At 36.3% G+C, this 17184-nt stretch overlaps 2 pseudogenes; both read right to left on the minus strand.

Annotated features, from left to right (window-relative positions):
* Window positions 1–47: 47 nt before the first annotated feature.
* On the minus strand, window positions 48–10751 carry LOC123848927 (UDP-glucuronosyltransferase 2A2-like; annotated as a pseudogene).
* A 4925-nt stretch (window positions 10752–15676) lies between these two features.
* LOC135363529 (UDP-glucuronosyltransferase 2A3-like) lies at window positions 15677–16396 on the minus strand (annotated as a pseudogene).
* Window positions 16397–17184: the final 788 nt, after the last annotated feature.

The following is a 17184-nucleotide window of genomic DNA, read 5'->3' on the forward strand; positions in this document are numbered from 1 at the left end:
GATTCTCACTTCATGTGGCCTCTTCAGAGGGCCAAACTTAGAAAGATCTATTCCCTCCTTTTCTTCTTTCCTGTTTTACCAAATTTTTGACAAGAGAACAAATAACATTTTGTGACCAAGAATATAGCAGTTGCCACACAGGCCAGCAGGAACCCAATCACATCCAAAGAGTGGTACTGGAACTAGGTGTGGTTGTGGGCAGCTGGCTGCAGGTGCTTGGATCCTTTGTGGCACATGACAAACTCAATCCAGAAGACTGCTTGATCCAGGGACTTCACAGGTTGATCACGGTGAATCCTTGATAACCACGTAGCATTCTGTTTATAACTGGAAGGCAAATACAAAGAAATTAATGAAATTTTGTTAAAGTTAGTTTTGTAATATGTGTTCTAAAAATTAAACAATATAAGGTCCATAGAAATTGTTGTTATATGAAGTCTGCTCTTTGCATAGGATTTTAACAAGTATAGTGGGGAAATTGAAAAAGAACTATATTATTAACATAATATGGTTAAATTCAGACAGAAAAAATCAGAATATACCTGTTATTAATTTAAGCCTTTTTTTGTTCCCAAGAAGGAAGTTTAGTACTGTATGAACTATCACTTCCAGGAGATTTCCCAGATCAAGTTAGTGAATGACCCAAGATTGTGGGAAAAGATCCACTGAAAGGTTCTTAAGCATGACTGCTAACATTTTCTCATACGGTGCATAACACAACCAGTGATAATCCTTTAGAAAGCACTAGTACTTATGAAGGATCATTAATGACTCTTCTCAAAGCACTGAGAAGATCTGCACTTATCATTGTATTGATGTTCACCTCCACAGCTGCTCCTTTGATCTTCATATGGAAGACGTTATTGTGCTGATCAGCAAACATGGGAACTCCCACAATAGGGACTCCATGAAAAATAGCCTCATAGATCCCATTTATTCCACCATGAATGAGAAAAGTTTTGGTTTTGTAATGACCTAGTTAGGGGTTATAGTGAGAAGTGGGTGAGGATTTCATTATAATAGGTTAACAGGATTTCAGAGACAGAAGAGGAAAACCTATGGGATAAGTTATTGAAAGAGGCAGTATTTTCTACAGAGGCTAAGCACATTGCTACTACAGAAAATTGCTATCCCAGGAAAAGGAAGCATTAATTCCTTCTGTGTGGCCTGAATTTTTTTTTAATTTTAGCAAGTATGAATCTATAAAAGTAATGACCACATCTTTAATTGTATCATTCAAAATTGAGGTAAAATGAGAAACACTTAAAAATTATTAAATATCAGTTGAATTTATTAACTGTTAAACAATTATTCATCTTATCCATCCTCCAACTCTACAACTTTAATTCCCCATGATCTTACCAAGATTATTCTAGGGTATCCAATCATGGAGCTGAGTATTTGTTCCTAATGTGGCCAGTTTATTTTCTTTGTATCTCCATAAAATCTGTAGAAGGCAGTGCATATATTTCACAATTAAAACCACAGGATAATGACATCTTAAGGTTGTAGAGTTACTTATTTTTTTTTAAGATTTTTTTTTTTTTTTTGAGAGAGAGAGAATGAGAGAGAGAGCACATGAGAGGGGGGAGGGTCAGAGGCAGAAGCAGGCTCCCTGCCGAGCAGGGAGCCCGATGCGGGACTCGATCCCGGGACTCCAGGATCATGACCTGAGCCGAAGGCAGTCGCTTAACCAACTGAGCCACCCAGGCGCCCTGTGGAGTTACTTATAAGTTAAGCATCCACCTTGTTTTAGGTGACAGTTGAGAGAAGAGTATATAGGTTTTGGGGAGGGTATGTGTTGTGGGGAGCGCTGTGTTTTGTGTAAGATTCATGAATCACAGACCTGTACCCCTGAAAGAAATAATACATTATATGTTAATTTAAAAAAAAAGAGAGTAGGGGCGCCTGGGTGGCTCAGTTGGTTAAGCGACTGCCTTCGGCTCAGGTCATGATCCTGGAGTCCCAGGATCGAGTCCCGCATCGGGCTCCCTGCTCGGCAGGGAGCCTGCTTCTCCCTCTGACCCTCCCCACTCTCATGTGCTCTCTCTCTCATTCTCTCTCTGTCAAATAAATAAATAAAATCTTAAAAAAAAAACCAAACAAACAAAAAAAAAGAGAGTATATAGGTGTAAACACTGAAAGACATAGTGGGACTGTTTACAACCACTTTTTTAAAAGGGCTTGCACTAGTCCTCTATTAAGGATACAATTTGTCTGTTGTCACTTAAACTTATTTATTATTATTTTTTAAAATTGAATTATAGTTGACACACAATGTTACATTAGTTTTAGATGTATAACATTGTGATTAAACAAGTTTATACCTTATGCTATGCTGACCATAAGTGTAGCTACCATCTGTCAGATTGGTTATCTTTTCCTGCTCCTTTTCTTCCTACCTCCTTTTACTTCTTTTTTCTTTATTTTTATTTTAGGTAAAAATGACATAGTGGGTTTGCTGATATTGCATTGTTCAACAAAGTATCTTGTTTATAATTAGCATTTCAACTGCCTTTTAATTCTAGAAAGCTCTAATTAATTAGAAAGACTATATGAATGTAGACTTCGGCTTTCATGTTCAACTGCAGTGGATCAAATCCTAAAACAACCAAAGATGTGGAAGATATTTTTGAGCATGATTCAGCTCTATCTTTGTTATGTTAGTTCTACCTTTTCCTAGTCCTTGGAGTGAATACACTTCAGAACTATTTGGGGAGAAGTCAGCACAGGCCTTAAGATTTCAAATACTAAAACACGAGCAGTATGCTTAATGTTTCATCTCTATTGTATTAAAAACAAATGATTCCAAAAAGATATGTTTCCATAATAATGGCAAGTCTCAGTAGGCAGGGCTCAAGTGTGCCAACACATGTTACTGTAATGTTTACAAATTTTTACTAATACTGCTACCTGTTATGTTACATGTAAAATGAGATTTAATTTTAAATGGAAAGACACCATTAGCCACACTCTCTTTCCAGTTGGTAAATAGCTGCCCAGCAGAATCAAAGGTTATACTTAACCTTCTGTGGAATCAGGGCATAGGCTGCAGCAATGAGGTTGGCCTTTTTTTGTGTGAGATTTTGGATAACTGTACCCAGAGGAAAACACCACAATATGATCTTCACCTGAGTTCTGGACAAATTCTTCTATTTCCTGCAGAAAAAAAAATTTCTTTGTATTACAAAGATGCAGCATCATAGGGAATAAAATAAAGTTCACTTGCACGTGTAAAATGAAGATTCAAGAGGCGTGGTTAGACTGTTTGTATCTTTTGACACCTAGAACCAACTAGTCGCTCTCTCTCTTTTTGCCATCCAAGTCTCTTTAAGAAGAAGTATGTGTCTAAAACTTATGGCTTAAGTACATAATCATCGATTACTGAATAGCTATGGAACCAAGCCGTTATACAAAAGGATAAGGTGATAAGAATACAACACTTTTCATGATTGATGGACACCATTATTCACCAGGTTTAATTTTATTAAAAACTGAGTGATTTGCGAACTTTTAAAAGATATTCCTCAAAAGAAAGCCCTGAAATGGGTCTGAATTGGGCTTCTGAAATTATTATTGTAACAGTTTATATTAATAAATTATTACTGTGTTGATCTGCCCTTTTTAAAAAATATGGTTTCCATGGTAACTTTCTTACATTTAGGTATTCCCTTATTAATAGGGCTAAGAAAATATTTATTAGCATTGTGATATATAATAATGTACTGTAAAAGGGGATAACACATTTAAACTGCCTCTATAATTATAAACTACTTTTAGGGGACAATGATTGTCTGTCATCCTATTTATAAAAGCTCCCACCTCAATAGACATGACTTACATATCCTTAATTTGAGACTCAGCAAAGAACTGATATGTAGTTGCCTCTCTAAATTAAAGCCCTGCCATTTGTATTTATGCAAGTTGGCAGCTGCAAACTCTGGGGTTGGGCCAGTGTCATGTATTCTCTATGAAAACTTTTGTGGCATCATTGAAATAACCATGTTCTCAAATTAAAGGCTATTAAGTGATCAGAGAAGAGATGACATCAAAGTTGAGAGTAAACTTGCATTTTCAGCTTTGCTAGTATTAGCAGATAATTTCAGACATCCCAGAAATTATTATTTTAATATTTATATTGATTCATGTCCCTAAATACATGAAGTTTGAATTAAATTTTATATATGTATCATATGTATATATATATACTAAATTCATTGGATTCTTGATCAGAGGAACCCTCATTGCTTTTTTTCTTGTTTTTATTTTTAATTCCAGTTAATTAACATATAGTGTTATATTAGTTTCAGGTATACAATATAGTGATTCAAGAATTCCATACATCACCTGGTGCTCATCATGACAAGTGCATTCCTTAATCCCCATCACCTATCTAACCTATCCCCCCACCCACCTCCCTTCTGGTCACCATCACTTCTCTATAATTAAGAATCTGTTTCTTGGTTTGTCTTGCTCCCTCTTTTTTTCCCCTTTATTCATTTGTTTTGTTTCTTAAATTTCATTTTTGAGTGAAATCATATGTTATTTGTCTTTCTCTAACTGACTTATTTTGCTTAGCATTATACTCTCTAGCTCCACCCATGTCATTGCAAATTGCAAGATTTCATTCTTTTTATGGCTGAATAATATTCCATTGTATGTACATACCACATCTTTATCCACTCATCAATCAGTGGACACTTGGGCTGCTTCCATATCTTGGTTATTGTAAATAATGCTGCTATAAATATAAGGGTGTGTGTTACCCATTGAATTAGTGTTTGTGTCCCCTCATTGTTTTTTAATCTCTGTATCCAGTGTTAACCTCACATAACAACCATAAGCCATGATTGGTACTCATGCTGCACAAACTTCTTATCAGTAGGTAAATTGAACTTGTAAGGGGATAATTTTCCTCCTCTTCATCATCTTATCTGAGATGATCTGAAATTATGTGACTTTTGTATGTGTGTGTGTGTGTGTAAAAGTGGAAATTCAATGATAAATTATTTAGAATGGGAGATTATCTAGAGAGCCAGAGAAATTGTCACCTCTCTTCTGATATCTCTAGTTAGAAATCAGTTCATTATATTAAGTCTTAATAGAGTTTGGTTTGCAGCTGTAACTTGATTGGTAAGAAAAAGGGCATTCATAATCCTGAAATGAAATTTCATCAATATACATTTTACTAGAAATAGAAATCAAGAATTCTGGAAACATCATGTATCCTGCAATCTTCTTAAAAGGATTTGGTTAATATTCTCACAGTACAAGTAAATAAAGATTTTCTTCCTCACTCTTTATGGATAGTTAAATAGCTCCTCTTTTGTTTCTCAATACCATTTCCTTCCAATATCCCTGGTACTCCACATATTTTTCTTGGAAGCCCTAAAAATGTGGTATATAATTTTATTTTTCATTTCAAAAGGAACCCGTTATCAGATTGGTAAAAAAAAAAAATCAATCCAAATTTGGAATTTTTCTCATTTTCATGAACTCTCCTTTATGCTGATGACCCTCAATATTTCCTTTGCTGTTTGCTAAGCTTTAGACCTCTATTACCCAAATGACTTCTAGAAAATTCTACATGAAAAGTCTACTGAGTAGGATTACTCCTCTAAGTGGTCACAAAATAGAGCTCATTGTATTAATTTTAAACAAATTGTAACTCTATGTGTTTCCTATATCATTAGAAGCCATCACTATCAAATAAACATTCAAAATGGAAATCCAGGAGCCTTCCTTCTTTCCTTGCTTTCCCTCAACTGTTATTTCCTTTCGTTCACTAAATACTGTGGAACCTATCCCAAAGTGCCTCATGAAAGCATGCTATCTCTCTACCATTATGATAAGTGCCTGTGTTTATAACTCCATCAGCTTGTTTAGGAAGACTACAGCAGTCTCCTTAGTGATCTTCATGGCTCTAGTTTCCTGTCACTTCAATCCATTATCCACTCTATAGAAATAATATTTTGAGATGTACTTCAATCATGCCATTTTTCAGTCTAATTTCTCAATAGAATGCCTAAAACACCTTTTTGTAACTTAAGAGCCCTCCTGACATGGAAAATGGAAATGGAGTGGCCAACCAAAGATGTTCAGTATCATGTCTTTGTTGCTATGACTAATCTTTAAAGGAAGATCAGGAGTCATATCATAAGGAATATAAAAATCTTTCAACATAACAGTCTTACCTTAGGTAAAGGTATGGTGGGCTTGCTGTGAAATTCTCTGACAAATTTAAAATTAAGTAGGTATGGATGAGGAAATTCAAAATCCCAATATGTTTGAATTAGCCAAATTTCAGCTTTCCTCAGAGTCTCCCATAAGTAGTGGGTCTTCCTGGAGAAGATGAAGGATTGGGTGGAAAGATTAGCCTATAAGTTAAATGAGAAAATTCCATCACCAATTTACTGATAAGCTATTAAGGGAAAAATAAGTTTAGGTCTTTTAGAATAATATGGCTTCTAGATGTGAAATGAAAGGGAGCATTAATGCAATGGTATGGAATAAAAGAAAGAGAAAAAGAAAGGAAAACATAGTTATATGTAAGTCTATTTTCACAACAGAAAATAAACCAAGGGCTAGAAGGAGGAAGATGGTGGAGGAGTAGGGGACCCTAGTTTCATCTGGTCCCTGGAATTCAGCTAGATAGCTATCAAATCATTCCAAACACCTGTGAACTCAACTGGAGATCTAAGAAAAGAATTGTTGCAATTCTACAAATAGAAAAATGACCACTTTTTGCAAGGTAGGAGGTGTGGAGAAGTGAATCCAAGGCAATGTATGTGAAGATAAACCATGGATGGAGGGAGCCTCTGTCAGCTGGCTACCAGAAAGTGATATAGCAGAGGAGCACAAAATTGGACCTTTTAGAAATCGGCTCTGGTGGAGGACTCCCTGCCTGAAAGGCACTCAGGTGGCAAAAAGGGGCAGAATCCTAGGTGGGACAGTGTGGTCTCAGGATCCCTGAGGTCACAGAAAGAATGGATGTGCCTGAGTGTGGCAGAGTTCACAGACATCAGAGCAGGGAAGCAGGCTGCAATCAACAACCCCAGGAGTGGGCTTGTAGCTCCATGTTGCCATAAACCAGGAACCACGGCATGATTGGGTGACCACTCTCCAAGCAGGGGCCCAACAAATGGCAGAACCATGGTGAGATCTCCCTCCATCCCCTGGGAGGAGCAGCACAGTTGCAGGCCACAAGAGTCTGCAAAGTTTGGAGACTCAAAACAGGGTTGCGTGCTGGAGATGAAGATGCTTGGTCACAGGCTGGGTGAACACAGAGTGTGAATGGAAACCAAGGAGACAAGCGTGATTAACTGCTTTTCTGTGAGAGCTCACTAGAGAGTGAAGGGCATGAACTTTCAGCTCCCAGACTAGAGTGGGGTGCCTCCATTTTCATCCCCCTCACCTGCTCCAGATCTCCAGAGTAGCTTACATTGAGCCCAGCCCCTGGCAAGGGTGGTGCAGTTTTGCTGGGGGGCAAAGACACCTGAGAATCAGCATAACAGGCCCCTCCCCCAGAAGACCAGTAGGAACTTCCAGCTAATAGCAAGTTTACCAATCACACAGAACTGTAAAACTCCAGTGCTAGGAGAAATTAGTATATAGAGTTCATGGTTTTTTCTCATGATTCTTTAGTCTTTCAAATATTTTTTTTTTCCTTTTCAACTAATTTCTTATTTTATCAACTCTTTTTAAGTTTTTTTAATTTTCATTTTTACATTTATTTTTAATATATATATTTTTTCATTTTTGGCTTCCTTTCATTGTATTCAATTTTACTTTTGTATATATATAAGTTTCTCTTTACAATTTTGGGATCTAGTTTCTTCTTACAAACAGACCAAAATACATCCAGGATCTAGTGTATTGCTCTATTCTACTCACTTGTTTGATTATATATTCTCTCTCATTCTCTCTCTCTCTCTCTCTTTTTTTTTTTTTTTTTGTTTCTGATCTCTTTTGATCTGTTTAGGGTAAATTTTTCCAGGGTTGTTGCTATTTTTGTATTTTGTTCTCTCATTTATCTATTCTCTGGACATAATGACAAGATAGAAGAACTCACCCCCCCAAAAAGAATGTGAGGCAGTACTGACTGCCAGGGACTTAATCAATATGGATTTAAATAAGATGTCAAACTAGAATTCAAAATAATTATTATAAAGATACTAGCTGAGCTTGAGAAAAACATAGAAGACATTTCTGGAGAAATAAAAGATCTAAAATTTAGTAAGGTTGAAATCAAAAAGGTTATTAATGAGATGCAATAAAAATGGAGGCTCTAGCTGTTAGGATAAATTAGGCAGAAGAGAGAATCAGTGGTATAGAAGACAAAATGAGGAAAATAAAGAAACAGTGAAAGGGAGATTAAATAACTACTGTATCATGAAGGAAGAATTTGAGAGACAAATAATACCATAATGCAAAACAATATTAGAATAATTGGGGTCCCAGAGGGAAGAGGAGAGAGAGGAGCAGAAGATATATTTGAGCAAATTATAGCTGAGAACTTCCCTAATCTGGGGAAGGAAATGGGAATTCAAGTCCAGGAAGCAGAGAGAACCTCCTCAAAACCAACAAAACTAGATCAACACCTTGACATATTATAGTGAAGCTTGCAAATTTCAGAGACAAAGAGAAAATCCTGAAAGCAGTTCAGGACAAGAGGCCCTTAACCTACAAGGGTAGAAACATAAGGCTGGCAGCAGACCTGTCCACAGAGAACTGTGGCAAGGTACTGGCATGATATATTCAGGGTGGTAAATGGGAAAAATATGCAGCCAAGAATACTTTATTCAGCAAGGCTGTCATTCAAAACAGAAAGAGAGATAAAGAGTTTCCAGGACAAACAGAGACTAAAAGAATGTGATCACTAAACAAGCCCCACAAGAAATATTAAAGGGGATCCTTTAAGCAAAGAGAGAGCCCAAAAGTAACATAAGTCAGAAAGGAACAGAGACCATATACAGAAACAGTAACTTTACAGGTAATACAGTGGCACTAAATTCATATCTTTTAATAGTTACTCTGAATGTAAATGGGCTAAATGCTCCAATCAAAAGACACATGGTATCAGATTAGATAAACAAGCAAGACCCATCCATATGCTGTCTAAAAGAGACGAATTTTAGACCTAAAGTCATCTCCAGATTGAAATTGAGGGGGTGGAGAACCATTTATCATGCTGGGGTAGCAATCCTTATAGGAGACAAATTAGATTTTAAACCAAAGAGTGTAATAAGAGATGAAGAAGGACACTATATCATATTAAAGAGTCTATCCAACAAGAAGATCTAGAATTGTAAATATTTATGCCCCTAACATGAGAACAGCCAATTGGTTAAATAACAAAATTAAAGAAACATATTGATAATAACACAATAATAGCAGGGTACTGTAACACCCCACTCAGAGCAATGGACAGATCATCTAAGCAGAAGATCAATAAGGAAACAAGGGCTTTGAATGACACACTGGACCAGATGAACTTCACAGATATATTCAGAGAATTCCATCCTAAAGCAACAGAATACACATTCTTCTCAAGTGCACATGGAACTTTCTCCAGAATAGATCACATACTGGGTCACAAATCAGATCTCAACAGGTACCAAACGATTGAGATTATTCCCTGCATATTTTCAGACCACAGTGCTTTAAAACTTGAACTCAGTAACAAGAGGAAATTTGGAAGGAATACAAATACATGATGGTTAAAGAGCATTCTAATAAAGAATAAATCATTCAACCAGGAAATAGAAATATAAACCAAAAGAACAGTAGAACAGATCAATGAAACTAGAAGCTGGTTCTTTGACAAAATTAATAAGATCAATAAACCCCTAGCCAGACTTATCAAAAAGAAGAGAAAGGACCCAAATAAATAAAATCATGAATGAAAGAGGAGAGATCACAACCAACAACAAGGAGATACAAACAATTATAAGAACATATTATAAGCAACTATATGCCAACAAATTAGGCAATCTGGAAGAAATGGATGCATTCCTAGAAACATATAAACTATGAAAACTGAACAGACCCATAACCGACAAGGAAATTAAAGCAGTAATCAAAAATCTCCCAGCAAACAAGAGCCCAGGGCCGGATGGCTTCCCAGGGGAATTCTACCAAACATTTAAAGAACTAATACCTAGTCTTCTAAAGCTGTTTCAAAAAATAGAAATGGAAGGAAAACATCCCAATTCTTTCTATGAGGCCAGCATTACCTTGATCCCAAAACCAGACAAAGACCCCACCAAAACGAGAATTATAGACCAATTTCCCTGATGAACATGGATGCCAAAATTCTCACCAAGATACTAGTCAATAGGATCCAACAGTACATTAAAAGGATTATTCACCACGACCAAGTGGGATTTATTCCTGGGCAAGTAAGTGTGGTTCAACATCCACCAAAAAAAAAGCAGAAAAAGCAGAAAAAGCATTTGACAAAGTACAGCATCCTTTCTTGATTAAAACTCTCCACAGTGTAGGGATAGAAAGAACATACCTCAATATAATAAAAGCCATATACAAAAAACCCACAGAGAATATCATTCTCAAAGGGGGAAAAAACAGAGAGCTTTTCCTCTAAGGTCAGGAACACAACAGGGATGCCCACTCTTACCACCTTTGTTCAACATAGTACTAGAAGTCCTAGCCTCAGCAATCAGACAACAAAAAGAAATAAAAGGCATTCAAATTTGCAAAGAAATCAAACTCTTACTCTTCGTAGATGACATGATACTTTATGTGGAAAACCCAAAAGGCCCCACCCCCCAAATTTCTACAACTCATATAGAAATTCAGCAAAGTGTGCTCGCTTCGGCAGCGCATATACTAGAAATTCAGCAAAGTGACAGGATATAAAATCAATGCACAGAAATAAGTTGCATTTCTATACACTAACAATGAGACAGAAAAAAAGAAATTAAGGAGTCCCACTTACAACTGCACCCAAAACCATAAGATACCTAGGAATAAACCTAACCAAAAAGGCAAAGGGTCTGTGCTCTGAAAACCATATAACACTCATGAAAACAAATGAGGAAGACACAAAAAAATCGAAAAACATTCCATGCTCATGGATTGGAAGAACAAATGTTGTTAAAATGCCTATGCTACCTAGAGCAATCTATACATTCAATGCAATCCCTATCAAAATACCATCAACTTTTTTCACAGAGCTTTCACAAACAATCCTAAAATTTATATGGAATCAGAAAAGACCCAGAATAGCCAAAGGAATGTTGAAAACGAAAACTAAAGCTGGAGGCCTCACAATTCTGGACTTCAAGCTCTATTACAAAGATGTAATTATCAAGACAGTATAGTACTGGCACAAAAACAAACACATAGAATCAATGGAATAGAATAGAAAACCCAGAAATGGACCCTCAACTCTATGGTCTTTGACAAAGCAGGAAGGACTATCCAAAGGAAAAAGAACAGTCTATTCAATAAATGGTGCTGGGAAAATTGGACAGCTACTTGCAGAAGAATGAATCTGGACCACTTTCCTACACCATACACAAAAATAAACCAAAATGAATGAAAGATCTATGTGTGAGACAGGAATCCATCAATCTCATAGAGGAAAATAAAGGCAGGAATCTCTGTGGCCTCGGCCGCAGCAACTTCTTGCTACACACGTCTCCAAAGGCAAGGGAAACAAAGCAAAAATGAACTTTTGGGACTTCATCAAGATAAAAGCTTTTGCACAGCAAAGGAAACAGTCAACAAAACCAAAAGGCAACTGACAGAATGGGAGAACATAGTTACAAATGTCTTATCAGATAAAACGCTAGTACCCAAATCTATAAAGAACTTATCAATCTCAACACCCAAAAACAATCCAATCAAGAAATGGGCAAAAGACATGAACAGACATTTCTGCAAAAGCATACAAATGGTCAACAGACACATAAAAAAAATGCTCAACATCCCTTGGCATCAGGGAAATACAAATCAAAACCACAATGAAATACCATCTCACACCAGAATGGCTAAAATTAACAAGACAGGGGTCAAGAAATGTTGGAGAGGATGTGGAGAAAGGGAACCGTCTTACACTGTTGGTGGGAATGCAAGCTGGTGCAGTTACTCTGGAAAACAGTATGGAGGTTTCTCAAGAAGTTAAAAATAGAGCTACCCTACGACCCAGCAATTGCACTACTAGGTATTTACCCCAAAGATACAAATGTAGTGATTCAAAGGGGTACCTGCACCCCAATGTTTATAGCAGGAATGTCCACAAAGCCAAACTATGGAAAGTGTCCAGATGTCCATTGACAGATGAATGGATAAAGAAGATACGGTATGTATATATATATATATATACACACATATATATATATACACACACAGTGGAATATTACACAGCCACCAAAAAATGAAATCTTGCCATTTGCAACAACGTGGATGGAACTAGAGGGTATTATGCTAAACGAAATAAGTCAATCAGAGAAAGACAACTATCACATGATCTCACTCATATGTGGAATTTAAGAAACAAAACAGAGGAGCATAAGGGACGGGAGGGGAAAATAAAACAAGATGAAATCAGAGAAGGAGACACAACATAGGAGACTCTTAACCCTAGGAAACAAACTGGGGGTTGCTGGAAGGGAGGGTGTGGGGGGTGGGGTAACTGGGTGATGGGCATTAAGGAGGGCACATGATATAATGAATAGTGGGTGTTAGATATAATTGATGAATCACTGAACTCTACTTTTACAACTAATAATACATTATATGTTAATTAATGAATTTAAATAAAATAAAATAAAATTTAATAAAAGGAAATAAACCTGGGACACCTGGGTGGCTCAGTTGGTTAAGCATCTGCCTTTGGCTCAGGTCATGATCCCAAGGTCCTGGGGTCGAGCCCTGCATTGGACTCCCCCCACTCAGTGGGGAGTCTGCTTCTCCCTCTCCCTCTGCCTGCTGCTCTGCCTACTTGTGCTCTCTCACTCTCTCTGACAAATTAATAAATACATCTTTAAAAAAGGAAATGAACCAAAGATTTAACTACATCTCCAAACTATAAATAATTTACCACTTATTTTTTGCTCCAATTGAATAGTAGACAATAGATAAACTCTGTAATATCTATACCAACTCAGTTGTCAATGGTTTCTAGTTTCCTAGTCAGGTATTTGTTCATGCCCGACTGTGTTATAATTTAGGATCACTCATGTTGTAAGATCCCATCAGTATCAGCTCACCTTATCCTTCTGAGTTATATCTCCATCACTTCAGTTGATGGGTCACTATTTTATTAGTGAGAACTTCCTGAGTAATGCAAATTCATGATAACCCTCCTTTTAGAATATGAGGTAAACAGGTACTTGCTGCAATTATCATACACTTTGTTGTTGCCTTTTGCTGATGTGCTTTGAAGGGAACACATTTTGGGTATTACTTTTAGGATTTTTATGCATAAGAATGACTAATTGCAAATAACCAAGTCAGTCATTTCTATTTACCAAAAAATATGTTTTGTAACTGAGAGAAAGAGACTGAGATAAGAATACTTTCCACTTCAGGAGTCTACTCACAGTTGGTGGTGATATAACAGCCAGGGAGAAAAGCCTCATTTTAGAGTCATCCCTTTTTAATGTTTGAAATTATGTCCAAGGTCCACAGTCCAATGCCAATAATTTGATAGTAAAGTTTTGTCCAAATACATTTTGTTTGCAGTTGCCAGAAATTAGATCAGAACTCCATTTCTTAGCTTCTGAATTAGTGTTTTTGCCCGTTAGATGTCTACTTCCTTGTGAAACAAATTCTGCCTTAATTATGAACCCCTAGGTAATTATTTTCTATTAATCATTCTCTTGTTTCACTTAATCTCTCCCCACCCCACCCCCAACCAGATGAGTTAGTTTACATGACCTTAGGCTTCATTTTAGAAAGATAGTACTTACAGCAGTAAGTTTAAACCATTTAAAGCAATGGTTCACAATAACTAGTAGAGAGAGGATGAAAAGAAAGAATGAAAGTAAATTTAAGTATAAAAAAGCCTGTAAATGATTTTGTAACTCTCATTCAAAATGTTAAACATAAGGAAATACAGACATGAATTGGTGAAATAAAATTGACCAATATGCCTTTTCCTTTAGTTATATTATTCACATATAGTTGAGTTATAATCATGGTAGATAATTCTATAAAACATATATAATTAAGTTTTTATTAAATTTTAGCTACCAATTATATATTATTATCAAATGAATCTATTATTTTAAGCTACCCAGAGAGCCAAGTAAGATAGTTCTTAATTTTAAAGAATTCTTGGGGATTGCCTGAAGCATGGCCAGTACACTTTTGCTTAATAGATAATGCCCTTTCCCCCCCACTTCTTTGATAATACTTCTGTCCTCTTGTTATCAACTTGAGTCCTTCCAGAGGTCTTTACTCATAATCCTATTTTACCGAAGTGTGGCAGTGACTTATTTATAGTTCTATTTCTTTAATTTGCCTCTGAAGGTAGACTTGAGGCCAAGATTCTTACTTTTTTTTTTTACCTAAATCTATATAGAGCCTAGCATGTAGTATGTATCTGTAATGTGTACTGATTATTAAATTAATTAATTATAAAAAATCATGCATTTAAATTCAAGTCATGTCTAAATCTAAGGATTTTCGAAGTGAGCTCCTTTGGACATTAGTTCTTTGAAACAACTAGACATTTAGTGAATTAGATAATATTTTCTAATATGAACCTCTGTTTGTTAGTTCATATCTGTGCATACTATTCAAAGATAGTTGAAGTGGAAGCCTGTCTGAGTTGAATAATTCAAATCATACTTGAGTTTATGAAAACTGCAGAGAAAAAGCATTTTTAGCAGAAAAGGCAAGGAAATGAAAACAGGTAGAATAAATGTATTTCAGTGAAGTAAAAAAAAAATTACTCTTTTACTGCTAAGAAACAAAGTTTTTTAATTTTCTAGTTACTTTTTCAGGTTTTTCTGTGTGGCACTCCCTCCAAGAAGTATAAAGCATTCTAGGAAACTTTTCAATGACCAGACATGATAAAACTTTCCAAATAGGATTTTCTGAAATTTCATCTACAATTTATGAGAGGGACAAAAATGGTGAGCATTTGGTTCCAATAGGAATGGTACAAGATTTGGTATAATCATCCCCATTTATCAACAACTTTTGGAGCAGATTCAGGCAAATTACATTTCTTTGTTAATTTTGTTGTTAATGTTGACATTTCAGTTTATTACTGGTGTCAGTAAGTAGGTTATCTTACTCTTAGAATAAATATTATACTATTTTTGCCAAGAATATCTACAATTTCCTCCAATATGAAAACTCCTGGTATTGGACTTATATGTCATATCCAAATATGATGAACAATCCATTTTTCAGAGGATTAAAGATCTTGTGTGTTTTGTTTTGCTTTGGGTGTGAATTTAACAAGTATGAAGGTATCTTATGGGAAATGATTTGATAACTGTAAAGAGTAACCATAGCAAGAGATTTCTTGTCTCCATTCCCACTTAGTTTTTGATAACCAGATCATGGCTATCACTTGTAGAGTTAAAATGAAAGATAGGTGTTTTAAAATGTATTTCCTTCAATGACCTAGATTTCACTTAAATCTTTCTAAATTTCTTGTGATAACAGGTTTAAAATGCAGAGCAGAGTCTTTTAGCTAATGCCTCACTTCAAACTGTTCCCAAAAATGAATGTCATAATCCTGGATCCAGAAGTCAAAGAAAACAGAAAGCATTGTATTTCTCACTCTTTCCAGAAAGGTCATTCTGTCTGTTAGTCCTTAACCAACTGAGCCACCCAGGCGCCCTGTCTGTTAGTCCTGTCATGTGACTAACATAGGAAAGTAGAGCTGGAAGTTTTCCGCAATGTTTCTCCTTCATGCTTCCTACAGAGACTCTTAAAGTGATCACAAAAGGGACTGCAAGCAGTTCAGCCACCAGCTCTCCACAGGCCATCAAAGGATCTATAAGCATTGCATTGTAGTCTGTTTCCTGAAGTGTGATTGTAGATTGTACTCTCACATAGGACTTTGATTGTCTCTGTCATAAAGAAATCTCTCAGTTTTATTGTTGACTGCCAAGATGTTTACTTTGGCAAGACTTTAAAAGCTAGGTCTATAAGTTTATTATTTGAATTCTCAAATAATGTTTCGTTATCTGGTGAATGGATTCCCTTGAAGTTCAGGAGGGAAGTCTTCTTGTAGTCAATGAGGTGAGTTTATGAAGGAGTCGACACTGTTACCTCATGGCTTCTCTCTGTGAGTTTGTCCAGAATGATCTTTACGTTAAGCCAGTGTCTCACGTCGCAAGACCACCACCAGAATCTTCCCACAGAATTCACAACCAGAGTGGAAGAACTGCAGCAGCAGAGTCGCCATGGCCCCCTTCATGACATCATGACAGCAGCACCCTCACACACAGCTCTGCACTGGTCACAGTGTGTTGCTGCCGAATGCAGAGGTAAAGTGGCAGTTTAGCTACAGAACAAGTTAAAACTTAATTTTAAAGGAAAAAGTTGATTCATTGCGTGCAAGTTTTATGTTTGTTGAGAGAATAAAACAGGCAAAAATACCTGGGAAAAATTATTCCAAACTTGTAGAACTTAAAATACATGAAATAGAGATACATTTATTCTCTGGATTGGCAATGAGAGAAACAACAAATAAGGACACCCTCAAATTAATATTTCACACATAGGAACACACACCCAGTAACACCCATTCCAGACTATGTTCAAAGGTGCCCGGTGGTTTAGGCAAATATATTCCACATTTTTCTCCCAGTGTGGAATTGCAACTAGTTTGCTTAAATATGTTTGGATACCTAGGGGAATATTTTGATAAGAGTCATATAAATAGTTCAGGGTATTCAGAATTCCAGAGGAAGAACACAGTTATTCCTATTTGGAACAATTAGGAATAACTTTAGTAAGGCGGATAGCACATGGGGTGAGATGAAAGCTCTGGTAGAATGTAGGCAGAGTGCGGCAAAAAGGCAGATCTCACAATAAATAGAAGGATGGGAGCAGTTCACTGATATTGGAAAGTATTCCAGTGGATATGGAGCTCAGACAAAGCCATGGGCAATAGGTTATAGAAGAAAATTGGATTGAAATAGGAGACATTTAGTCTCGAATGATATACAATGACTTTAGATTTTAATTTAT

The sequence above is a fragment of the Mirounga angustirostris genome, unplaced genomic scaffold (genome assembly GCF_029215605.1).
Source record: "Mirounga angustirostris isolate CCGP_5_RB_7025 unplaced genomic scaffold, mMirAng1.0.hap1 SCAF_2, whole genome shotgun sequence".
NCBI classification, from domain to species: Eukaryota; Metazoa; Chordata; class Mammalia; order Carnivora; family Phocidae; genus Mirounga; species Mirounga angustirostris.